Genomic DNA, 26,545 nt, shown 5'->3' on the forward strand with positions numbered 1-26,545 from the left:
GGGGTTGTCACCAGTACACCCCTAACGTAGACAATTGTCTTGGAGAAATATATTTGACTACTGTGTGTTTTCTCAATTACTGTCATTAAATTCTTTTTTTATATTTATGTGGTGTGTTTAATAAAATGTATTACTTTTTATCAGTGCCCATAAAGTAAATTTTTTCAGTTATATTTTTCCTCCATTTCTCATCATGTTAGGACGTGTCACTTTGTTATTTTTGTATACCCATAGTGCCATCCTGCGTTGGTGTGCTTAGCTTTTTTCTTATCCTTCTGTCTCAACGTCCTACCTCTGAGAGCGCTATGTATCCTTGTGGCTACTTTTCCAAGAAATTGTCTCCTGCGGAATGCAATTATGAGATTGGAGACAGAGAGCTATTAGCAATCATTTTATCTATCAAAGAATGGAAGCATCTCGTCGAAGGTACCACTGTGCCGGTTCTCATTTTGACTGACCACAAGAACTTCACAGTCTGAGGCAAATGTTTATCTCCCAGAAGGGCGCAATGAGCTCTTTTTCTGTCAAGCTTCAATTACTTAGTCTCGTTCTTACCCGATACAAAGAATATAGGGGCTGATGCATTGTTGTGACAGTTTTTCTCCTCTTCCAAGATGGAGTTGGTTCCTGTTCCTGTGATACCTCCCGATCATATTCTGGCCACTGTTCATACCAGTCTCATTTCACATTTGGGTGACAGAATTATTGCTGCTCAGATCCACTCTCCTCCTGAGAAACCTTGTGACCGCTGCTTTGTCCCTGAGAGTCTCCGCACCGCTTTGCTCCAGACTTACCATTCTCTCAAGGAAGCTGGCCACCCAGGGAAGGATAAACTAATTTGGGCCATTTCCCAACAATGCTGGTGGCCTAGTCTCTGCGTGGATGTAGCCGCCTTCATAGCTATTTGTTCCGTGTGTGCTCAGTGTAAGACACCACAACACCAGATCCAGATCTGGTGTTGGGTCCAGTGGGTCTCCTACAACCCATAACCTAAGAAGAGAGGCCTTGGACCCACCTGTCTATAGATTTTATTGTGGAGTTACCCAACTCCCAGGGCAACACAGTTATTCTTATGGTGGTTGACCAGTTCTTGAAAATGTCACATTGTATTCCACTTAAGAAGTTGCCCACAACCAAAGATCTGGCGTCCATTTTTGTTCGGGAGATCTTTCAATTAAATGGGCTACCCAAGGTTATCATCTCAGACAGGGGTAGTCAGTTTGTCTCCAGATTTTTAGCAAGCCTTTTGTGCACAGTTGGGAATTCAGCTTTCCTTCTCCTCTGTGTATCACCCGCAGTCCAATGGGGCCACAGAATGAGCTAACCAAGCCTTGCAGCATTTTCTATGCTGTTATTATTCTGACCACCATAACAACTAGTCAGACTTCTTATATTGGGTGGAGTTTGCTCACAATAGTGCCGTCAATACCGCTTCCCGATTGTCTCAGTTTTTGGTGAATTATGGTTTCCAACCATCCATGCTGCCTGACTCATTTGCTCCTCAAAGAATTCCTGCGTTAGAGGACCATCTCCATGGTCTTCGTTACACTTGGTTACAAGTCAAGAGTCCTTGCAATGTGCCAGTGATAGGTACAAACTCCATGCTGACCGCAGATATCTACCTGTGCCTTCTGACCAGGTTGGGGAGAAGGTCTGGCTGTCATCTCCCAACATCCGACTCCGTGTTCCCTCACTGAAAGTGGCACCATGGTTTATTGGACCTTTCCGTATTCTCCGTAAGATCAACCCAGTAGCTTACACATTAGACCTTCCTTAAAACATACATATTTCAAATGTATTTCATGTCTCCTTATTAAAACCCTTGGTGCAAACGTTTCACCACCTTGGTACCACATCCTCAGGCTCAGAACCATGAGGAGTATGAGATACATTGACTCCCATAGGTTCCGTGGGCACATACAGTAGCTAGCTCATTGGAAAGGGTACAGTCCGGAGGAATGCTCTTGGGTATCATCCTCGGACGGACATGCTCCTGTCCTCCTCCGGGCTTTCCATAGACATTTTCCCCTCAAACCTGGTGGCCCTCCGAGGGGGAGGGGTCGTTGAGGAGGGTGTACTGTCAGGGCTGGGCTCAGCCCTCCCTTCTCAGTCCTCAGCTGTCGTTAATTGCCAGCACTCAACATTCCACAGTGCCTCACCTGATGATCATTTCCTGCTCGTCAGCCAGCCCTTTCTGGCTATTTAAATTGCCTGGTTCATTTCTCACATGCCTTCGCTTTGGTCAACATATATGAAGATTCTCTGCTTTGTTCCTGTTAAAGACTTCCCTGGCTGATGTTTTGACTACGTTTACTATTTATACCATTTTTACCAGTATATTAAAAGGTGTGATTCTTACTGCATTTTCTGTCTCTGTCTGATTCATGGTTCCTGACAGTATAACACACTCATCACCATATAGGTTTCAAATTTTTCTGGTGATAAAGAGCTTTAGCAACAGTCCCATTTAACCTCTGCCTTGAGGTTACCAAGTCAAACCAGCCAATTTTGTTCCTTTTTTCTTTTCTCTTTGTTTTCTTTTTCTTTCCTTCTGGTGATACCTACTTTATTGAAATTTTAATTGACCTCTATATTATTCAATGAAGAGCGTTCATACCAGGAACCATAATGTGTATACATACTTGTTTATGTGGTCTGTTCTATCTGAAATTCATAGTGAATCTTATACTGTTAGCACTGTAAAACTGAAAAATAATGTAGGTATAGACGACGAAGTAGCTGACACTGAGCTTTTCCCTGCAAAAAAAGAAGCACACAGATACACCACACAGTAACTGTGTGGCAATTGGCAAGTCAATAAATTACAGCAGCACACATTGACAGTGTCTATACTGTACTCTTGATAATAGCCACAGGTGCAGACAGGTAAGATGAAAAAAAAAGCTGCTTCTTTTTTATCACTATATCCCATTGATGTATATTGCTAATGCTCTAGCCCTGTGGTCTCCAAACTCTGGCCCGCAGGCCAGATGTGGCCCTTTGCTTGCATTTATCCAGCCCTTGGGGATTCCTCCCACATATATGAAGTGCTATTCCTCCCACTGATATAAATGATAAAATATAATTTTTTTCACTGACAATAATTATGGGGCACTATTCCTTCCACCGATACCAATGACGGGACACTATTCCTCCCACTGATATAAATGATAGAAAAAAAAAAAAAGTTTGGAGACCCCTTCTCTAGCCTCCAATCTATCCTCATCACAATTTCTCTGCAAGCAATTTCTCTACAAGCACCAATCACCCTACCTTCTTCCACGGTAAAAAGTGAGGAACATTGGGAGAGAGCTCCCTTTTATACTAAATAGGAATGTAACTTTTTCCAGCATCTCTGATTAGTTATATGGTTCCTAGAATTCTTTTTTGAAACAGAACCACCAAAAAAACCTTACTGAAATTCAACCTTGAAAATAGTTTTTATTATTATTATTATTTATTATTCCTCTTTTTTGTGATACAAGCAAGTTATGAAATTATCTAAATGTTTGTATTGCCATTGTTTTTTTAACAATAAACATATTAATAATAGGAAAGTGTGGACCAGTTTGTGCTCCTGGAATCTGACAACAGTGTGTTTCTAAATGAATAGATTTCCCAGGGTCAACAAATGTGGATGAAGAACCTTGTGTATCCCAGAGCTTAAATAATTCACAATCATAATAGTTGCAGGTTAAGTGTCAAGAAAGGTACTGGTGAGTGTATATGTGGTACTTTAATGTACTTTACTAAAGAGAAGTAGTACATTAAAGAGAAGATTTAGATTTACTACTAAGAGATTATATAACTGCTCATTTTTAGGTTTACTGTATGTTTACTCTGTATATACCGTATTTATCGGTGTATAACACGCACCCCAAGTTTAGGAGGGAGTTTTAAGGAAAAAAACTTTTAGGAGTAAAGTTTAAGGAAGAAAAACTTACATTAAAATGCCCATCAATGCAGCGTTATCGTGTCCATCTGCAGCCTTGTCAGTGTCAGTGCAGCCTTGCTCCAGTGTATATTGCAGCCTTGTCAGTGCAGCTTTGCCCCAGTGCAGAATTGTCAGTGCAGCCTTGTCAGTGCAGCTTTGCCCCAGTGCAGAATTGTCAGTGCAGCCTTGTCAGTGCAGCTTTGCCCCAGTGCAGAATTGTCAGTGTAGCCTTGCCTCAGTGTCCATTGCAGCCTTGTCAGTGCAGCTTTGCCCCAGTGCAGCCATGTCAGTGCAGCCTTGTCAATGCAGCCATGTGAGTGCAGCTTTGCCCCAGTGCATCTTTTCCCCAGTGCAGCCTTGCCCCAGTGCAGCCTTGTGGGATCGCGGCGATCCCTGCCGACATACACAGCCATGTGTAAATTCAAATATGGCGCCGAGACTGCAGGGACTCGGCGGAGCCGAGATACACATACCCAAGAGTCCTCGGCTTTTCTCAGCGCCGCTTACAGTCCCGCCCAGTCCCGCCCTATGATGGACATCACACAGGTCCAATGGCGGGACTAGGCGGGACTGTAAGCGGCGCAGAGAAAAGCCGAGGACTCTCGGGTATGTGTATCTCAGCTCCGCCGAGTCCCTGCAGTCTCGGCACCATATTTGAATTTACCAGGTTTTCACACACTGCAGACCTTCAGGCACTGCAGGCCCATTCCTCCATACAGACCTTCTCCAGATTCTTCAGGTTTCGGGGCTGTCGCTGGACAATATGGACTTTCAGCTCCCTCCAAAGATTTTCTATTGGGTTCAGGTCTGGAGACTGTCTAGGCCACTCCAGGACCTTGAGATGCTTCTTACGGAGCCACTCCTTAGTTGCCCTGGCTGTGTGTTTCAGGTCGTTGTCATGCTGGAAGATCCAGCCACGACCCATCTTCAATGTTTTTACTGAGGGAAGAAGGTTGTTGGCCAAGATCTCCCGATACAAGGCCCCATCTATCCTCGCCTCAATAAGGTGCAGTCGTCCTGTCCTCTTTGCAGAAAAGCAACCCCAAAGAATGATGTTTCCACCTCCATGCTTCATGGGTGGGATGGTGTTCTTGGGGATGTACTCATCCTTTTTCTTCCTCCAAACACCGCGAGTGGAGTTTAGACCAAAAGGCTCTATTATTGTCTCATCAGACCACGTGACCTTCTCCCATTCCTCCTCTGGATCATCCAGATGGTCATTGGCAAACATCAGATGGGCCTGGACATGCGCTGGCTTGAGCAGGGGGACCCTGCGTGCAGGATTTTAATCCATGATGGAGTAGTGTGTTACTAATGGTTTTCTTTGTGACTGTGGTCCCAGCTCTCTTCAGGTTCATTGACCAGGTCCTGCCGTGTAGTTCTGGGCTGATCCCTCACCTTCCTCATGATCATGGATGCCCCATGAGGTGAGATCTTGCATAGAGCCCCAGACCGAGGGAGATTGACCGTCATTTTGAACTTCTTCCATTTTCTAATAATTGCGCCAACAGTTGTTGCCTTCTCACCAAGCTGCTTGCCTATTGTCCTGTAGCCCATCCCAGCCTTGTGCAGGTCTACAGTTTTATCCCTGATGTCCTTACACAGCTCTCTGGTCTTGGCCATTGTGGAGAGGTTGGAGTCTGTTTGATTGAGTGTGTGGACAGGTGTCTTTTATACAGGTAATGAGTTTAAACAGGTGCAGTTAATACAGGTAATGAGTGGAGAACAGGAGGGCTTCTTAACCACTTGCCGACCGCCTAACGTATATATACGTCGGCAGAATGGCACGGGCAGGCAGAATCACGTACCTGTACGTGATCTGCCTCCCGCGGGCGGGGGGTCCGATCGGACCCCCCCCCGGTGCCAGCGGCGGTCGGCATCTGACTGGGAGCGTCGGGAGGCGAGGGGGAGACCATCCGATCGTGGCCCCCCCCTCGCGATCGCTCCCAGCCAATGGGAATCCTCCTCTGCCTGTGTGTAGTTTCACACAGGCAGAGGATGTGATGTCATCTCTCCTCGGTCTGGCAGTTTCCGTCCCAGCGCCGAGGAGAGAAGACATGTAAGTGCACACAACACAAACACACACAGTAGAACATGCCAGGCATACTTTACACCCCCGATCCCCCCCCGATCGCCCCCCGATCCCCCCCCAATCACCCCCCCCCTGTCACAAACTGACATTAGCAGTATTTTTTTTTTTTTTTTTCTGATTACTGCATAGTGTCAGTTTGTGACAGTTACAGTGTTAGGGCAGTGAGTATTACCCCCCTTTAGGTCTAGGATACCCCCCTAACCCCCCCTAATAAAGTTTTAACCCCTTGATCACCCCCTGTCACCAGTGTCACTAAGCGATCATTTTTCTGATCGCTGTATTAGTGTCGCTGGTGACGATAGTTAGGGACATAAATATTTAGGTTCGCCGTCAGCGTTTTATAGCGACAGGGACCCCCATATACTATCTAATAAATGTTTTAACCCCTTGATTGCCTCCTAGTTAACCCTTTCACCACTGATCACCGTATAACTGTTACGGGTGACGCTGGTTAGTTCGTTTATTTTTTATAGTGTCAGGGCACCCGCCGTTTATTACCGAATAAAGGTTTAGCCCCCTGATCGCCCGGCGGTGATATGCGTCGCCCCAGGCAGCGTCAGATTAGCGCCAGTACCGCTAACACCCACACACGCAGCATACGCCTCCCTTAGTGGTATAGTATCTGTACGGATCAATATCTGATCCAATCAGATCTATACTAGCATCCCCAGCAGTTTAGGGTTCCCGAAAACGCAGTGTTAGCGGGATCAGCCCAGATACCTGCTAGCATCTGCGTTTTGCTCCTCCGCCCGGCCCACCCAAGTGCAGTATCAATCGAACACTGTCACTTACAAAACACTAAACGCATAACTGCAGCGTTCGCATAGTCAGGCCTGATCCCTGCGATCGCTAACAGTTTTTTTGGTAGCGTTTTGGTGAACTGGCAAGCACCAGCCCCAGGCAGCGTCAGGTTAGCGCCAGTACCGCTAACACCCACGCACGCAGCATACGCCTCCCTTAGTGGTATAGTATCTGATCGGATCAATATCTGATCCGATCAGATCTATACTAGCGTCCCCAGCAGTTTAGGGTTCCCACAAACGCAGTGTTAGCGGGATCAGCCCAGATACCTGCTAGCACCTGCGTTTTGCCCCTCCGCCCGGCCCAGCCCAGCCCACCCAAGTGCAGTATCGATTGATCACTGACACTTACAAAACACTAAACGCATAACTGCAGCGTTCGCAGAGTCACGCCTGATCCCTGCGATCGCTAACAGTTTTTTTGGTAGCGTTTTGGTGAACTGGCAAGCACCAGCCCCAGGCAGCGTCAGGTTAGCGCCAGTACCGCTAACACCCACGCACGCACCGTACACCTCCCTTAGTGGTATAGTATCTGAACGGATCAATATCTGATCCGATCAGATCTATACTAGCATCCCCAGCAGTTTAGGGTTCCCACAAACGCAGTGTTAGCGGGATCAGCCCAGATACCTGCTAGCACCTGCGTTTTGCCCCTCCGCCCGGCCCAGCCCAGCCCACCCAAGTGCAGTATCGATCGATCACTGACGCTTACAAAACACTAAACGCATAACTGCAGCGTTCGCAGAGTCAGGCCTGATCCTTGCGATCGCTAACAGTTTTTTTGGTAGCGTTTTGGTGAAGTGCCAAGCACCAGCGGCCTAGTACACCCCGGTCGTAGTCAAACCAGCACTGCAGTAACACTTGGTGACGTGGCGAGTCCCATAAGTGCAGTTCAAGCTGGTGAGGTGGCAAGCACAAGTAGTGTCCCGCTGCCACCAAGAAGACAAACACAGGCCCGTCGTGCCCATAGTGCCCTTCCTGCTGCATTCGCCAATCCTAATTGGGAACCCACCGCTTCTGCAGCACCCGTACTTCCCCCATTCACATCCCCAACCAAATGCAGTCGGCTGCATGAGAGGCATTTTCTTTATGTCCTCCCGAGTACCCCTACCCAACGAACCCCCAAAAAAGCTGTCGTGTCTGCAGCAAGCGCGGATATAGGCGTGACACCCACTATTATTGTCCCTCCTGTCCTGACAATCCTGGTCTTTGCATTGGTGAATATTTTGAACGCTACCATGCACTAGTTGAGTATTAGCGTAGGGTACAGCATTCCACAGACTAGGCACACTTTCACAGGGTCTCCCAAGATGCCATCGCATTTTGAGAGACCCGAACCTGGAACCGGTTACAGTTATAAAAGTTAGTTACAAAAAAAAGTGTAAAAAAAAAAAAAAAAAAAACACATACAAAAATATAAAATAAAAAAAAAAAGTTGTCGTTTTATTGTTCTTTCTCTCTCTATTCTCTCTCTCTATTGTTCTGTTCTTTTTTACTGTATTCTATTCTGCAATGTTTTATTGTTATTATGTTTTATCATGTTTGCTTTTCAGGTATGCAATTTTTTATACCTTACCGTTTACTGTGCTTTATTGTTAACCATTTTTTTGTCTTCAGGTACGCCATTCACGACTTTGAGTGGTTATACCAGAATGATGCCTGCAGGTTTAGGTATCATCTTGGTATCATTCTTTTCAGCCAGAGGTCGGCTTTCATGTAAAAGCAATCCTAGCAGCTAATTAGCCTCTAGACTGCTTTTACAAGCAGTGGGAGGGAATGCCCCTCCCCCCCCAACGTCTTCCGTGTTTTTCTCTGGCTCTCCTGTCTCAACAGGGAACCTGAAAATGCAGCCGGTGATTCAGCCAGCTGACCATAGAGCTGATCAGAGACCAGAGTGGCTCCAAACATCTCTATGGCCTAAGAAACCGGAAGCTACGAGCATTTTATGACTTAGATTTCGCCGGATGTAAACAGCGCCATTGGGAAATTGGGAAAGCATTTTATCACACCGATCTTGGTGTGGTCAGATGCTTTGAGGGCAGAGGAGAAATTTAGGGTCTAATAGATCCCAATTTTTGCAAAAAAGAGTACCTGTCACTACCTATTGCTATCATAGGGGATATTTGCATTCCCCGAGATAACAATAAAAATGATTAAAAAAAAAAAAAATGAAAGGAACAGTTTAAAAATAAGATAAAAAAATAATAATAATAAAGAAAAAAAAAAAAAAAAAAAAAAAGCACCCCTGTCCCCCCTGCTCTCGCGCTAAGGCGAACGCAAGTGTCGGTCTGGCGTCAAATGTAAACAGCAATTGCACCATGCATGTGAGGTATCGCCGCGAAGGTCAGATCGAGGGCAGTAAGTTTAGCAGTAGACCTCCTCTGTAAATCTAAAGTGGTAACCTGTAAAGGCTTTTAAAGGCTTTTAAAAATGTATTTAGTTTGTCGCCACTGCACGTTTGTGCGCAATTTTAAAGCATGTCATGTTTGGTATCCATGTACTCGGCCTAAGATCATCTTTTTTATTTCATCAAACATTTGGGCAATATAGTGTGTTTTAGTGCATTAAAATGTAAAAAAGTGTGTTTTTTCCCCAAAAAATGCGTTTGAAAAATCGCTGCGCAAATACTGTGTGAAAAAAAAAAAATGAAACACCCACCATTTTAATCTGTAGGGCATTTGCTTTAAAAAAAATATATAATGTTTGGGGGTTCAAAGTAATTTTCTTGCAAAAAAAAAATATTTTTTTATGTAAACAATAAGTGTCAGAAAGGGCTTTGTCTTCAAGTGGTTAGAAGAGTGGGTGATGTGTGACATAAGCTTCTAGATGTTGTGCATAAAATGCCAGGACAGTTCAAAACCCCCCCAAATGACCCCATTTTGGAAAGTAGACACCCCAAGCTATTTGCTGAGAGGCATGTCGAGTCCATGGAATAATTTATATTGTGACACAAGTTGCGGGAAAGAGACAATTTTTTATTTTTTTTATTTTTTTTTGCGCAAAGTTGTCACTAAATGATATATTGCTCAAACATGCCATGGGAATATGTGAAATTACACCCCAAAATACATTCTGCTGCTTCTCCTGAGTATGGGGATACCACATGTGTGAGACTTTTTGGGAGCCTAGCCGCGTACGGGACCCCGAAAACCAAGCACCGCCTTCAGGCTTTCTAAGGCCGTAAATTTTTGATTTCACTCTTCACTGCCTATCACAGTTTCGGAGGCCATGGAATGCCCAGGTGGCAAAAAAACCCCCCAAATGACCCCATTTTGGAAAGTAGACACCCCAAGCTATTTGATGAGAGGTATAGTGAGTATTTTGCAGACCTCACTTTTTGTCACAAAGTTTTGAAAATTGAAAAAAGAAAAAAAAATTTTTTTTTCTCGTCTTTCTTTATTTTCAAAAACAAATGAAAGCTGCAAAATACTCACCATGCCTCTCAGCAAATAGCTTGGGGTGTCTACTTTCCAAAATGGGGTCATTTGGGGGGGGTTTGTGCCACCTGGGCATTCCATGGCCTCCGAAACTGTGATAGGCAGTGAGGAGTAAAATCAAAAATGTACGCCCTTAGAAATCCCGAAGGCAGTGATTGGTTTTCGGGGTCCCGTACGCGGCTAGGCTCCCAAAAAGTCCCACACATGTGGTATCCCCATACTCAGGAGAAGCAGCTAAATGTATTTTGGGGTGCAATTCCACATATGCCCATGGCCTGTGTGAGCAATATATCATTTAGTGACAACTTTTTGTAATTTTTTTTTTTTTTGTCATTATTCAATCACTTGGGACAAAAAAAATGAATATTCAATGGGCTCAACATGCCTCTCAGCAAATTCCTTGGGGTGTCTACTTTCCAAAATGGGGTCATTTGTGGGGGTTTTGTACTGCCCTGCCATTTTAGCACCTCAAGAAACGACATAGGCAGTCATAAATTAAAGGCTGTGTAAATTCCAGAAAATGTACCCTAGTTTGTAGACGCTATAACTTTTGCGCAAACCAATAAATATACACTTATTGACATTTTTTTTACCAAAGACATGTGGCCGAATACATTTTGGCCTAAATGTATGACTAAAATTGAGTTTATTGGATTTTTTTTAGAACAAAAAGTAGAAAATATCATTTTTTTTCAAAATTTTCGGTCTTTTTCCGTGTATAGCGCAAAAAATAAAAACGGCAGAGGTGATCAAATACTATCAAAAGAAAGCTCTATTTGTGGGAAGAAAAGGACGCAAATTTCGTTTGGGTACAGCATTGCATGACCGCGCAATTAGCAGTTAAAGCGACGCAGTGCCGAATTGTAAAAAGTGCTCTGGTCAGGAAGGGGGTAAAACCTTCCGGGGCTGAAGTGGTTAAAGAACAAATAACAGGTCTGTAAGAGCCTGAATTGTTACTGGTGGGTAGGTGATCAAATACTTATGTCATGCAATAAAATTCAAATTAATTATTTAAAAATCATACAATGTGATTTTCTGGATTTTTGTTTTGGATTCCGTCTCTCACAGTTGAAAAGTACCTATAATAAAAATGACAGACCTCTACATGCTTTGTAAGTAGGAAAACCTGCAAAATCGTCAGTGTATCAAATACTATATATATATATATATATATATATATATATATATATATATAGCGCACCCCCTAAGGAGCCGCAAGTAACCTGGGATCCCCCACCCTGCACAGCCAGATACACAAAATTTTCACAGGCACTATTGAGTTTATTGAGGGTAATAACTTGGATAGGGATTGGAAGTTATAGGATGTCCATTTGACTTCAACAACCTCTTCAGGGACAACTCTTCCATTATACAGTCTCTATAAACAACTCCTCTTCTTCCTCCAGCACACACTTACTTGCAAAACCTAGCTGCAACACTGTGAATACCTGACAGTCACTCAGTCAGATGAAAGCAATGGCCCATTGCAGGCAGGGGCCCAAGGCCCCTTAGGTGTGTAGCAGAATTTCAGTGTCCGACTTGCATCACTTCTGTGGCTACTGATTCCAGCACCACCTCTTCAGGCACTGCCAACTCACCTGGCTGCAGCTGCACCTTTCCCTAGCTCACCAGGCTAGCTTCTCTCCACAGTCCTCCAGACTGACACTCACCAGCCCACCCAGCTGACTCTCAGGAGGTCTGGGTGGGCTGTCCTCTCAGTCCTCTCTCCATGCTTCTGTGCCTCCAGGAAGGGCCTCCTCTATGTGTTTTGGTAGGAATCTTCCAGCACCCGAGCCCCAAGCCCGAGGTCACTATCCCCCCAAACTAGAGGGCACCCTTAGGGGCCACTGACAGCCTCCTCAGCACTCCATCTTCCACCCGACTGCCCCTCCTGGCATGACTCATGCCTATTTATGAGGTGGCCTGCCCCCTACCAGCCCTTTACTGGGGATTGGCTAAGGCCCTCATAAATATGCCAAGCAGCTCCTCCTAACTTCCACTCACTATGTCTAGAACATTCGCCAATGTCCCAGAAAACGGGAAGGCACCAGAGGGTGGAGGAGCACAAGGTCTCTAACTTCCACCAACTCCCTGATGTCATCATGTAGGAGTGGAAGAGGACTCCAGTGGTATGTTGAACTTCCAGTGACCAGTATGAGAGATTGAGAGCGATAACACCAAATTTAACACACCTGCTCCCCATTCACACCTGAGACCTTGTAACATTAACGATAACATGACACCAGGGAGGGAAAATGGCTAATTGGGCCCAATTTGGACATTTTCACTTAGGGGTGTACTCACCTTTGTTGCCAGCAGTTTAGACATTAATGGCTGTGAGTTATTTTGAGGGGACAGCAAATTTACACTGTTACACAAGCTGTACACTCACTACTTTAAGGGGACAGCAAATTTACAATGTTACACAAGCTGTACACTCACTACTTTACATTGTAGCAAAGTGTCATTTCTTTAATGTTGTCACATGAAAAGATAGAATAAAATATTTTCAAAAATAGGAGGGGTGTACTCACTTTTGTGAGATACTGTGTATATATATATATATATATATATATATATATATACACCCCTCACATTCTAAATATTTTATTATATCTTTTCATGTCTACACTGAAGAAATGACAACTTGCAACAACGTAAAGTAGTGGGTGCTTGTATAATAGTCTAAATTTGCTGTGCCCTCAAAATAACTCAACACACGGCTATTAATGTCTAAACCGCTGGCAACAAAAGTGAGTACACCCCTAAGTGAATATGTACAAATTGGGCCCAAAGTGTCAATATTTTGTGTGGCCACCATAATTTCCCAGCACTGCCTTAACCCTCTTGGGCATGGAGTTCACCAGAACTTCACAGGTTGCCACTGGAGTCCTCTTCCCCTCCTCCATGACGACATCACTGAGCTGGTGGATGTTAGAGATCTTGCGCTCCTCCACCTTCTGTTCGAGGATGCCCCACAGATGTTCAATAGGGTTTAGGTCTGGAGACATGCTTGACCAGTCCATCACTTTTACCCTCAGCTTCTTTAGCAAGGCAGCGGTTGTCTTGGAGGTGTGTTTGGGGTCGTTATCATGTTGGAATACTGCCCTGTGGCCCAGTCTCCGAAGAGAGGGGATCATGCTCTGCTTCAGTATGTCACAGTACATGTTGGCATTCATGGTTCCCTCAATGAACTGTAGCGCTCCAGTGCCGCCAGCACTCATGCAGCCCCAGACCATGACGCTCTCACCACCTTGCTTTACTGTAGGCAAGACACACTTGTCTATGTACTCCTCCCCTGGTTGCTGCCACACACGCTTGATGCCATCTGAACCAAATAAGTTTATCTTGGTCTCATCAGACCACAGGACATGGTTCCAGTAATCCATGCCCTTAGTCTGCTTGTCTTCAGCAAACTGTTTACGGGCTTTCTTGTGCATCATCTTTAGAAGAGGCATCCTTCTGGGATGACAGCAATGCAGACCAACTTGATGCAGTGTGCGGCATATGGTCTGAGCACTGACAGGCTGACCCCCCAACCCTTCAACCTCTTTTTTTCAGATCCTCAGAGAGTTGCCATGAGGTGCCATATTGAACTTCCAGTGACCAGTATAGAGAGTGATAACACCAAAATTAACACACCTGCTCCCTATTCACCCCTGAGACCTTGTAGCACTAACGGGTCACATGACACCGGGGAGGGAAAATGGCTAATTGGGCCCAGTTTAGACATTTTCACTTAGGGGTGTACTCACTTTTGTTGCCAGCGGTTTAGACATCAATGGCTGTGTGTTGAGTTATTTTGAGGGGACAGCAAATTTACACTGTTATTTGAGCTGTACACTCATTACTTTACATTGTAGCAAAGGGTCATTTCTTCAATGTTGTCACATGAAAACATATAATAAAATATTTACAAAAATGTAAGGGGTGTACTCACTTTTGTGAGATACTATGTGTGTATATATATATATATATATATATATATATATATATATATATATATATATATATATATATTATACTGTATACTGCATACAATATATACAGTATATAACCTGTTTAAGGTATAGGAAGGCCCTTGGCAAATATTACATATAATTGCTATTTTTTGTAAAGGATACAGTATGCTTCTGTAAGTTGCATTTCATCATGACAAGATCACACTGATATCTTAAATTGAAGACTGTAACTGCAACGCCATTGCTGTCTGCTTCAAACATCACTAGCAATGTTATAATACATCATACCATTTATCACTATTTTTGCCTGGACAGGCTTATCTGCTTGTAAATTTGGAGAAAAATTTAAATAAGTATGTGGAAAAAAAGAAAAATAATTTTTGTACTAAACACCATCATTATAAGTACAGTGTTCCTCTAAGGAAGGTGAGAAGATTGTGATAAAACCTCCGTTTCAAAGTAGTAATGGAGGACTCGTAAACCCTAGGGGGATCACTGACAAATAAGTTATGACAAGTAATATCTGACACAGGCTGCACCAGATTCAGCAATAAAAGTGAGGCTGATTCTTGAAAAAATTGGAGCTGGAGCAACCAACCAGCTTGCATGTCAAACATACAGGATAGAAGAAGCATTAAATACTTTTGCTTTGTCATTTTGTCTAGATAAGCTCCATAGTTTCATATTCTATATTTTTCTCCACTATGTGATACCTCCATGGGGAAGGGTCTGGGTGAAAGGGAAAGAGGTGCTTGGTACATCAAAGAAAAAAGGCTCAGAAATATTTTTTTTTTCCCGGTGATGCAGTTTGATAAACAGATTCATGTTGCGTTTGATGCTATTTTGATCATTTTCTGAACTCTTTTGTGTCCTCATGTTGTCTGACTCTTTTAATGTCAAACACATCAAATTGAAAATAACACATAAAAGATTTCAAGCAATTGCTGAAAGGCTGAATAAAAGAAAAAACATGTTGTGAAATATATATCTCTTTGATTAAAGACTAAGTACAAAGCAAGACAAAGCCATTTATTTCAGTGCTGTTCTACTAGCGAGCCAAGCATTGTAATACAATTACGCTGAAGACGCACTCTCTGAAGGTCATACTCTTCAATCTTGGTTTGACTAAAGACAAAGCATGCAAGATACCTTAACTTGGTATAACGTGATAGGGATGTTCTTTAGGAATAACAATTTGTAGTTGTGCAGATATGGTTTTATACTGTACAATTTGGCATTAAAGCTGACATTTATTTCTTGTTTTTGCTCAAACTATTACTGCAACCTGTAGAGTGAATCTGAATAGTATTGTAGGGAGCACAGACTGTGACATATAAACTGGCTATACGATCACCAGTCTGTACATGTTAGACAGCTAACCATTACTGCCCAGGAGAGTGCTACACTATCCCTATATATGCCTTGCTTTATACTGCCAGTTCTGGAGATGCAAGGTGAGCATTTTGTCTCCATCTAGTGAGTGTGAAAATATGTATTAGCAGGTGAACAGTGAAGGTTTTGTCTGCTTGTCTGCATTCACATGCATGTTTTTTTTTTCTCTTCCTGTCTTGTAAAACCTCTTTCTTCTCTACTTTTATTCTTGCAAACAAATGATTTCACTATTGTATTTTATGTTATAGCTAAGATAATGATTCCTTGCAGTCCCCCTGCAATTTGCTTGAAGCACTGCTATAGCAAAACATATTCTGAAATATGTGTTTAATAAATTTAATGATAGTATTCAAAATATATATTTTTTTATTTTTTTATTTTACATGCTTTTATTTATGTATTTCTCAACATTTAAATGCAGACGTAGTGCAAACCTTGACATGCTGTAAATCACTGCAGCTGTGGGGAGCAACTCATTACAATGTATCTGTTTGTTTACACAGAATTGTTGAAGCAAATCTGGATGTAGAAAAAAAAGTTTAGCCCTCTACCTCCTCTCCTTGACTATTTTTTTTTTAACCAAAATGTAAAAAGAGAAAAAAATATTCGTATTGCTTGTATGATTTTTTTTTTTTTTTTTGTATTCATGAATTCTGTGTTTGTAGCAGTTCTAAAAAAATGTAGACATTTTTAGAAAAGTACTTAACATATTTAAAAAAAAAGCACTTATCAGAAACACAATTTTAGAGTCATGATAAAGGCAACAAATAGCATATTAAAATAGTGTTTATATCTATAATAACATTAGTTATCCAGACTGGAAAAAATGTACAGTGTATTGGTTTGCCTATTTTTGCCTTTTATAATATGTAGAAAAAATAATAACTCAAAACAATGCATTGTGTGCCAAATAAAAAGGCTGATTTACTATGGAGGTTGAGAATCTTCAATGAAGAAAATTTGTTGTATATCCACTCCATTATCCAATCATATGAAAACTATCCACACACCATTGGGTATTCAAAGTAGTAAAGCATCCTCTATGTGATACTTTTGTATCATAATAGCAAAGCTACTGACAATTTATTGGGCCAAGAGCTGAACTCGGAAAAAGAATCCAACTAGCTAATTGATAACCTGCTTTTAAAATCCCACCTTCAGTATTGAAGTTTATTCTGCACTGATAGTAAATGTCCCCATGGAAGGCAATCTTTTAATATCTATATAGATATATATATATATCTATATATATATATCTATATATATAATTATAAAATTGTTACAAAAAATGTTTTGGTAAGGGCATTGAGTAAATTTATTTATTAATTTATTTATTAAAATTATTAAATATTTTTGTCCCAATCAATTATATTAGTGTCATCAGCATCGTGGACTGGGTAGGATTGCAGAAGATGTGATACAAATAGGCAACAATGTATAATTCTGTAACATACAGCATTTATTTTCAGGATGTAGGTGTACAGCATTAGCAACTTGAAACAATGAGCAGATAATGATGATGATTACTGTTTTATTTTTTATTTTGTTTATTTTTTCTGTATTAGGGGTTGTAGCAACTGCTTAACAAGGCATCGTGAATTTCCAATCTGGTCTGCGAAAAGATGTCAACAATGAAGTAAAGTTTTTTCATTGTATGGTCTTCCACAACATATTGTAAATTACTTCCAGCATTGGAAAGGAAGAATTATTTCTTACTTTTACAGCAACTTATGGTAAAATTCTATTCTCAATGACATGATACCTGGTCAAGGCCAACATGACAAGAGGGTTTCCTTTATTGCTTTCAGGGGGCATTGCACTGGAGAAATAACAGTGTGTAGTAGGACAAGGAGTAACACAGGTGGCTGCAGTAAATCACAATGGTTAGTCAGAAGACAGTCTAGGGTCTGCTAATATGCTCAGATTACTCAGACCGGATCTAGCGCAGGAAGCTGGAGTGCAGGCTTGGCACTGGAACCCTCAGGTGCAAAGATGTAGTGAGGATGAGCAAAGGTCAGCAACAGTCAGGAAGTATAGGTATTGATTCAACAAGCTGTAGTGAAGTCAGAGTCCAGGTCAAGGTCAATACCAGACAGACAGCAAAGGTATGAAAATAGTGGGCAGAAGACAAAGTCAGAACATGAGTTGAGATCAGGTTATCACAAAGTCAGGATGCAAGCCAGGTTAGTCACAGAATGGCATAATGTAAGTTAGGTCATGGGTCACAGGAGCTGATGACCATCCAGCAACTTCTCCTCAGTGTGCTACGTGTTAAATAGGGTGATTGGTGCTAAAGCCAGTGTCAGACATGCATGCTTATTCACGATCATGCACAGGGTGAGCATGCAACATAAGTGCATGAGGCCATAACCCTGTTTACTGAGCCACATGTTGCAATATATGCATGTGCAGATCATCAGGGAAGGTACAAAAACTGATTGTGAAAAACTGTAAAAAAAACATTACTTTTCTCTAGTAATTCACTAAGTGATATAGCTAATATTCTGAAACAGAGGGGGATAACTGCCTCCTCTTTGTGATTGGACACTAGGCAAAGCTTTGTTAAAGTGAGTGGTGATAAGGAACATTAGGGATGGGCTGAACGGACCCCTGTTCGGTTCGCACCAGAACTTTTGAACACTGCAAAAGTTCGGACCCTAATAACGAACCCCATGAATGGGACCCGAACGTCAAAAATCAAAAGTGCCAATTTTGAAGGCTTATATGCAAGTAATTGGGCATACAATGGTTACAGGTGTCCGGGTCCTGCCCTGGGGAACATGTATCAATAAAAGAGAACAAGTTTGTGAAAAACATCATTTTTAAATGAGCAGTGATTTTTTTTATGTTTAAAGTGAAAGCATAAAAATGAATAAATCTTTCCAATATAGTGCCTGGGGGGTCCCATTAGTCTATCTGTAAAGTAGCAGATCTGTACCATGTCTAGAATATGCTGCAGCAATAATTGTATTTATAAAGCCAAAAAAAATGATATTTTCCCTGCAAGCTGCTTTTATTTTGCTCAGCAACAGCTGGGGAGCCAGTGTGAACGATGAGGCCACAATGTAAGGCACTGGGAACAAGATTACAGATTTTTTGGATACATTCTGGTGTCACTTTGACTTTGGATAGAAGTAACGGGTGCAGAAAAATTGGTCTTTGTGTGTTGTTGGCGCCTTTCCACCATAACCCTATAGAGGTACTCTTGAAGGAAAGCAAGAATTGGCCTTGCTGTAAAAAATTGCAATGATATACACCTGTCAAACAGGTGCAGAAAAATTACTCTTTGGGTGTTTTTTGTGCCCATGAAACATATACCAAAAACATTCTTCCAGATGAAATGATTGAACACCCTCAAAGCTAGGCAGCCTCAAAGTCCTGCAGAGATTCCACATCCCAAAAAGACTTAATCAGTGACATCGGCATCAGGGGCTTCATAGCTGGTAATCCAGGACTGATTCATTTTTATAAAAATCAAATGTTCCACAGAGTCTGTGGACAGATGTGCTCTATGATCAGTAACGAAACCTCCTGCATCACTGAATGCCCATTCTGAAAGCACGCTGGATGAAGGGCAGCCAAACAACTCAATAGCATACTGGGCAAGTTCTGGCCAGTGGTCTATTCTCATGACCCAGTAAGTCAGTGGATTGTCAGCTGGAAAGCTCTGTTTTGGCCCCAAGGTAATCGTCCACCATGTGATGCAGACTCGGCCAATGGGATGTGGAAGCTGACAGCCCTGGGCAGCGAGGACTAAAAAAATTCCGAAATGCCTCACTTAGGCGGACGCCTTCTCCAACACTCCTCTCTTAACCAACAGAAGAATCTAAACAACGTTTTTCAGGACACTGTAACCTGCTGGAGTCAGGAAAAATGTTCAATAAAATCCTCTTTAACGTGTCCTCAAGAGATTTTATCTTCTGTACTCTGTGAGGACGGGATGAGTTCTGAGACCTTCCCCTTATAACGGTGGTCAAGGAGGGTTGCCAACCAGTAATCATCCTTCTCCTTTATGCCACTTATTCTTGGGTCCTTTTGCAGGCTTTATAGCATGAGGTTGCCCATGCGCCTCAAATTTGCCGAGGCTTGAGAAGCAGACTCTTCGGGGTGTAGAGATGGGCAAACGGTTCGGCCCTAGCATAGGTTCGGGCCAAACTTTGGTTGTTCAGATGTTCGGGCAAATTCGAAAGCCGACGGAACACCGTTAAAGTCTATGGGACAATAACTGAAAAATCAAAAGTGCTCATTTTAAAGACTTATAAGTTATTGTCATAAAAAGTTTTTGGGGACCCGGGTCCTGTCCCAGGGGACATGTATCAATGCAAAAAATTTTTTTGAAAATGGCCATTTTTTCAGGAGTAGTGATTTTTTTAATGCTTAAAGTGAAACAATAAAAATGAAATATTCCTTTAAATATCGTGCCTAGGAAGTGTCTATAGTATGCCTGTAAAGTGGCAAATTTTTCCAGTGTTTAGAACAGTACCGCAGCAAAATGACATTTCTAAAGGAAAAATTGTCATTGAAACCTGATCGCGGCTGTAATGAATTGTCGGGTCTTGGCAATATAGATAAAACTCATTGAAAAAAATGGCATGGGGTCCCCCAGTCCAATACCAGGCCCTTTGGGTCTGGTATGAATATTAAGGGGAACCCCGAACCAAAAATAAAAAAAAATTGCGTGGGGGTCCCTCCAAAATTCATACCAGGCCCTTCAGGTCTGGTATGGAAATTAAGGGGAACCCTGCGCCAAATAAAAAAAATGGTGTAGGGGTCCCCCCAAAATCCATACCAGACCCTTATCTGAGCATGCAGCCTGGCATTCCGCAGGAAAAGAGGGGGGATGAGAGAGCGCCCCCCTCCTGAACCATACCAGGCCACATGCACTCAACATAGGGAGGGTGCTTTGGGGTCTAACCCCAAAGCACCTTGTCCCCATGTTGATGGAGACAAGGGCCTCATCCCCACAACCCTTGCCCGGTGGTTGTGGGGGTATGCCTATCGAAATCTGGAAGCCCCCTTTACCAAGGTGACCCCCAGATCCCGCCCCCCATGTGAATTGGTAATGGGGTACATTGTACCCCTACCATTTCACAAAAAAGTAACAAAAATGGAAAAAAAGACAAGAGACAGCTTGGGACAAGTCCCTTATTAAAAGATAAAAAATAAAAATGTCCAGCGATGTCCATTCATCTTCTTCTATCATGCCGCTGACAAGCCGAAAAAAGAAAAAAACGCAACACCTCTGCCTCCATGGGAGTGACACTTCTCATTGGTGACATTTCTTATAAAGCTGAGAGTGGGGCCACCCGGTGATGTAAATGGGTGACCCAGCCCCCTCTGACTCCACGGGGAAGCCATTGGGAAGTGCCCGTGGCATCAGAGGGGGGTGGGGTCACCCAGATAAGGGTCTGGTATGGATTTTGGGGGGAACCCCTATGCCATTTTTTTTAAATTTTGGTTCAGGGTTCCCCTTAAAACCTATACCAGACCTGATATGTCTGGTATGGATTTTGGGGGGACCCCTACTACTATTTTTTTTTACATTTGGTGCAGGATTCCCCTTAGTCTCCATACCAGACCTGAAGGGCTTGGTATGGATTTTGGGGGCACCCCCACGCAAATTTTTTTAAAAACTTTTGGACAATACAGTGCATGCATCCTTAATGATCAGCCATCGGTGTAGGGAAAAAAAGCAGAGGCGGCCTGAGCCTGTCATCTTGCACAGGCATTCGTTGACAGCCCTCTGCTGCATGGAGAGGAGGAGGGGGTAGAGCCCACAGGTCTGGCATCATCACCACCAGCTGTATGGAGATGTGGGGGCACAAGAAGCTACAGCACCAAGCCCTGTTTTGCATCCTTTCGAGTTGCAAGCAGCGTTACTCTGTCTGCTGTGAATGAAATACAGTATATGGTCCCTGCTCATGCTTGCTGGACCACGTGTCAGCAGTAAGGTGGATTTTACACCTGACTGCCTTGCCCAATAATGCCAGAACATTCCCTTCCACGTGATGGTAGAGAGATGGAACGGCCTTACGTGAAAAGTAGTAGCGACTGGGAACCTGCCATTGTGGTACAGCACATTGTGTGAATTCACGGAAGGGGGCACGATCCACCAGGCTGAAAGGCAGAAGTTGGAGAGCCAACAGATTTGACAAGCTTGCATTTAGACCCTGGGCATGTGGGTGGGCAGGGACTGTATTTTTTTTCTGCTGCAGCAGATGTGGCAGAGAAATTTGACAGCTACAGTCTACAGCTGGTGGTGTGCAGCTGGAAGATGTGCTGCTAAGACCTGGGACACTCTGTGCTAAACAATCATCCCTGTCAGTGGAGGCTGCTGAGAGGTAATGACTCAGTATAGCAGGGGCAGACTGAAGTGGGTAAGGAGAGGGAGGAGGGACAGATTTGTGACCCTTTTGTGTGGCTTTTAGGTGCTCTTGCCAAGGGGCTGAGTGGTTGGACGTTAAATGCCTTGTTAAGCATGTGGTAAACAAATGGCTGGTGTTTTTGCCACGTTTGATGTGCCTGAGACACAGTTTGCAAATAGCAACAGTGCAATCTACTGCAGATGTGCTGAATAAGGCTCAGACAGCTGAGCTTTGGGGAGTGGGCCGGGAGATAACAGCTGCAGAATGTGATGGTGGCTGCTCTCTACTTTTTCTTCATGTCGGCCTCCTTGGGGTTGTGCCACCTCACCTTCAGTTTCCTCCTCTGCTCTACCTAGCACCCAAGTCGCATCAGTGACCTCATCATCATCATCTCCTTCTCCTTCATCTTCATCATCATCATTACCATTGGAGACAACTTGGCAATATGTTGCAGCTGGGGGAACATGAATGGCAATTTGTCTACCAGTGTTCTCCCATCTCTCTAGGCTTATTTTCCTGTCATCCTCAACCTCAGAACCAACATCTGAATCCAGTAATGGCTGGGCATCATCAAGGAGCAAGTGGCTGATGCTGTGGTCAAATAACTTAGCTGACTCCTCCGTGGCTGATGTTGGGGCTATGGCAGGAATAGATGTGGACAAGGAGGCAGGTTTATCCACTCTGGCAATTGCAGGGGACTGCCCACTTGTCTCTGCTTGGGTGGCAGGATGAGGAGGATGAGGAAGGCCTAGTAAGCCAGTCCATCACCTCCTCTGCATGCTGTGGCTGGATAGCATGGGCAAACTCACTAAACAGAGGAAATGATGCCCTGCCTGAGGACTGACCACCACATCCACCTTTGCCTGTGGACACATTTGTTGCTGGCCCCCTTACAGTGCCAAGGGAAGGTCTGCTTCTCTTTGTTGTCATTATTGGGAGTGAGTGGGCGGTGCTTATAAGCAAATGTAAAGAAGAAGTTGAAATCTGTACGTAGATGCACTTTAATCAATGTAAAGTGGTGTTTGGTGCACTTTAATTTGAGTCTTCACACTACACAGACACACTCCACAGATACACTATAACATACTGCAATATAATGCGCCAAATATACAGTGATGCACAGAACTATATGGCATTAAACTTGCAGTAACATACACAGAAGTAAATGGCGTTAAACTTGCAAGAACGCACACAGAAGTAAATGGCATTAAACTTGCAGTAACGCACAAAGAAGTAAATGATGTTATACTTGCAGTAACACACACAGAAGTAAATGGTGTTAAATTTGCAGTAACGCACAAAACTATATGGTGCTAAACTGGCAGTAACGCACACAGAACTATATGCCATTAAACTGGCAGTAACGCACACAGAACTATATGGCTTTAAACTGGCAGTAACGCACACAGAACTATATGGCGTTAAACTGGCAGTAACTTACACAGAATTAAATGGCATTAAACTTGTAGTTATGCACAAAACTATATGGCATTAAACTGGCAGTAAAGCACACAAAAAGATATGGCATTAAACTGGCAGTAACACACACAGAACAATTTGGTGTTGAACTGGCAGTAACGCACACAAAACTATATGGCGTTAAACTGGCAGTAACGCACACAGAACTATATGGTGTTAAACTGGCAGTAACGCACACAGAAGTAAATGGCGTTAAACTGGCAGTAACATACAAAAGTATATGGCATTAACCTCCCTGGCGGTATGATTCTGTCTGGAATTTTGTGCTGAAAGCGGTACAATTATTTTGCATGGAAATTTGATGCTATGTATTATAGGCCTGCAATTCTTAGTAATTACTTACTTAAACCTGACCAAACAAGACTCTAGTAGACATCCCAGATGTGATAAAGTTTGAAACACAAAATCATGATTTTAAATTTTTAAATAATATAATTTTATTCAATAATGTAATACAAACTAAAGAAATTTGTCAGACAAAGAAAATTCAGTAAACATCCTGAGTGTGATAAATTTTAAAGCAAGGTACAGCACACAGTCCCACGTCACAATCCGGACAAAAGAACCTGCTTTCTTTTCGGATTTTTTTTCCCTTGTCATCTCTGTGTGAACAGCAAACCACACACATCCTGGTAGGTGCTGCCTTTTTTGCGGTTGGCGGTATATAGTCCATAAAGTTCCGACCTGTTAGGCGTTCTGGGTTGGCAACACCAACAGCACGACGTCCAGGTCTGTTCGCATCAACTGATGGCATCTGGTGTTTGGCAAAAATCTGCTCAGCCACCTTCCAGATAAAATCTGAATGAACAAGAGGCCTGTCACTCCCTGCTCGGTACAAGATGTACGCGTTCCAAAGGCATTGTTCTAGAAGATGCCTGAAAATCTTTTTGTAATATTTTTTCTGCTGTTTCCGCATAGTCGGATAAAAGGTCATTGCCTGATCGGCTCGGTCGACACCTCCCATAGTGCAATTATAGTCTATGACGACTTGGGGCTTCAGCACATCTTTCCCACCTTTTGTGTGGACCGTGGCAGTGGAGGTATTGTGCACAGTGCTCATGAGACACACATCCTTCTTGTCTCGCCAACGTATTGCCATCATCTTACCCTTCTGCCAGGCAACCATTTCTCCGGGTTTTAGTTTTTTCTTTCCAAACATTGATGGCATGTCACGTCTGTTAGGCCTAACTGTACCATAGGCATCCGTCTTGTTTTGAATCAAAACCTCAAACAGTTCCGGCGACGTATAGAAATTGTCCATGGTCACACAATATCCCTGGTTCAGTAATGGCTCCAGCAGTGTAAGGACAGATGATGTGGCCATCCCATAATTGCTGTACCTGGGGTTGAACTTCGTGCCTTTACCGGTGTAAATGACCGAGTTCCATATGTATCCGGTGGATGACTCGCAGAGCATGTATGATTTGATGCCAAACCGCGCTCTTTTGGATGCAATATACTGGATCCAGCTGAGGCGTCCTTTGTAGGCCATCAAACTCTCATCCACGCTGACGTCCCTTTCTGGCACGTAGGCCCGCTGGAAATTGTTCCCAATAATTTGGCATACCTCCCAGATTTTTTTTAGCTTGGGCGCAGGATGCGTGGCCTCATCAAACTCTTCATTGTTAGTGAAGTGAAAATATTTCATGATGAGGGAAAAACGGTATTCGGACATCACAGTACCAAAAAACGGAGTGGCCAATAACTTGTTGGTGGTCCAGTACCATTTCTGGCGTGGTTTCCCCACCACCCCCTGAAGAATAATGAGTCCGAGAAACAGCCAGATGTCCTCTTTAGTCACCGGTTCCCACCTTCTGCTTCGGGAAAACCTGGCATGCATGGTAGCGGATTGCTGCTGTTGGTAGCGATTTGTCTCTATGACAATTTTTTCAATTACCTCCTCTGTGAGAAATAATTGCAGGTATGCCAGAGGGTTGCCACGCTCAACTTCGACCTTCATCCCAGGTGATCCAGTGAAGGGAAATCTTGGGGGCGCTACCTGGTCCGTATCGCACTCAATAGGGCACCAAGTGCGCACATCGCTGATGTCAGGTGCAGGATCATCACCGCTGTCATCGCTGTCACTTGTCAGCTCAGTGTCAGATGACAAATCTCCCCACAACTCGCTATCGCTGAGTTCTGGGAGCAACTCCATGTCGCTGTCGCTGTCGCTGTCACTGTCGCTGTCATTCAACTGCTCCAAAGGCGATTTTGTAGCGAAATGGCGCTTTTTGGATTCCATTTTCTCAATATTTTATTGGAGGCAAAGGGCACTGGGGCAAGGGGCACTGTATCAGTGAGATCTGAGATGATACAATGTAATCCTCTCAGATTACACTGTATCACCTCTTTTTATATGTGTGTTTTGTGTTTGAACTTTTCAACTTTGAATTTCCCGCCTAGTTCCGCTCCCGTGCGCCGCTGCTGCTCGCAGGGAACGGAACTAGGAAGTGAGATGCTGTGATCGCGCTGGCGATCACAGCGGAGCACAGCCGAGGACACTGGAGGGCATCGCTGGAACCCAGGAGAAGGTAAGGGCTCCGCTGGATGCTCTGCAATGTTACCCCGAGCGTGACTCGGGGTTACCGCTCCTGACAGTAAAAGTCAGACCCGAGTCACGCTCGGGATTACCGCCAAGGAGGTTAAACTGGCAGTAATGCACACAAAACTATATGCGTTAATCTGGCAGTAATGCACACAGAACTATATGGCGTTAAACTGGCAGTAAAGCACTCAAAAGTAAATGGTGTTAAACTTGCAGTAACTCACACAGAAGTAAATTATGTTAAACTTGCAGTAACATACAAAACTATATGGCGTAAACTGGCAGTAATGCACACAAAACTATATGGCGTTAAACTGGAAGTAATGCACAGAAAACTATATGGTGTTAAACTGGCAGTTATGCACACAGAACTATATGGCGTTAAACTGGCAGTTACGCACACAGAACTATATGGCGTTAAACTGGCAGTAACAAACAAAACTATATGGCGTTAAACTTGCAGTAACGCACAAAACTATATGGCTTTAAACTGGCAGTACCGCACACAGAACTATATGGCATTAAACTGGCAGTAAGAC

Source organism: Aquarana catesbeiana, linkage group LG04, assembly GCF_042186555.1.
Source record: "Aquarana catesbeiana isolate 2022-GZ linkage group LG04, ASM4218655v1, whole genome shotgun sequence".
Lineage (NCBI taxonomy): Eukaryota > Metazoa > Chordata > Amphibia > Anura > Ranidae > Aquarana > Aquarana catesbeiana.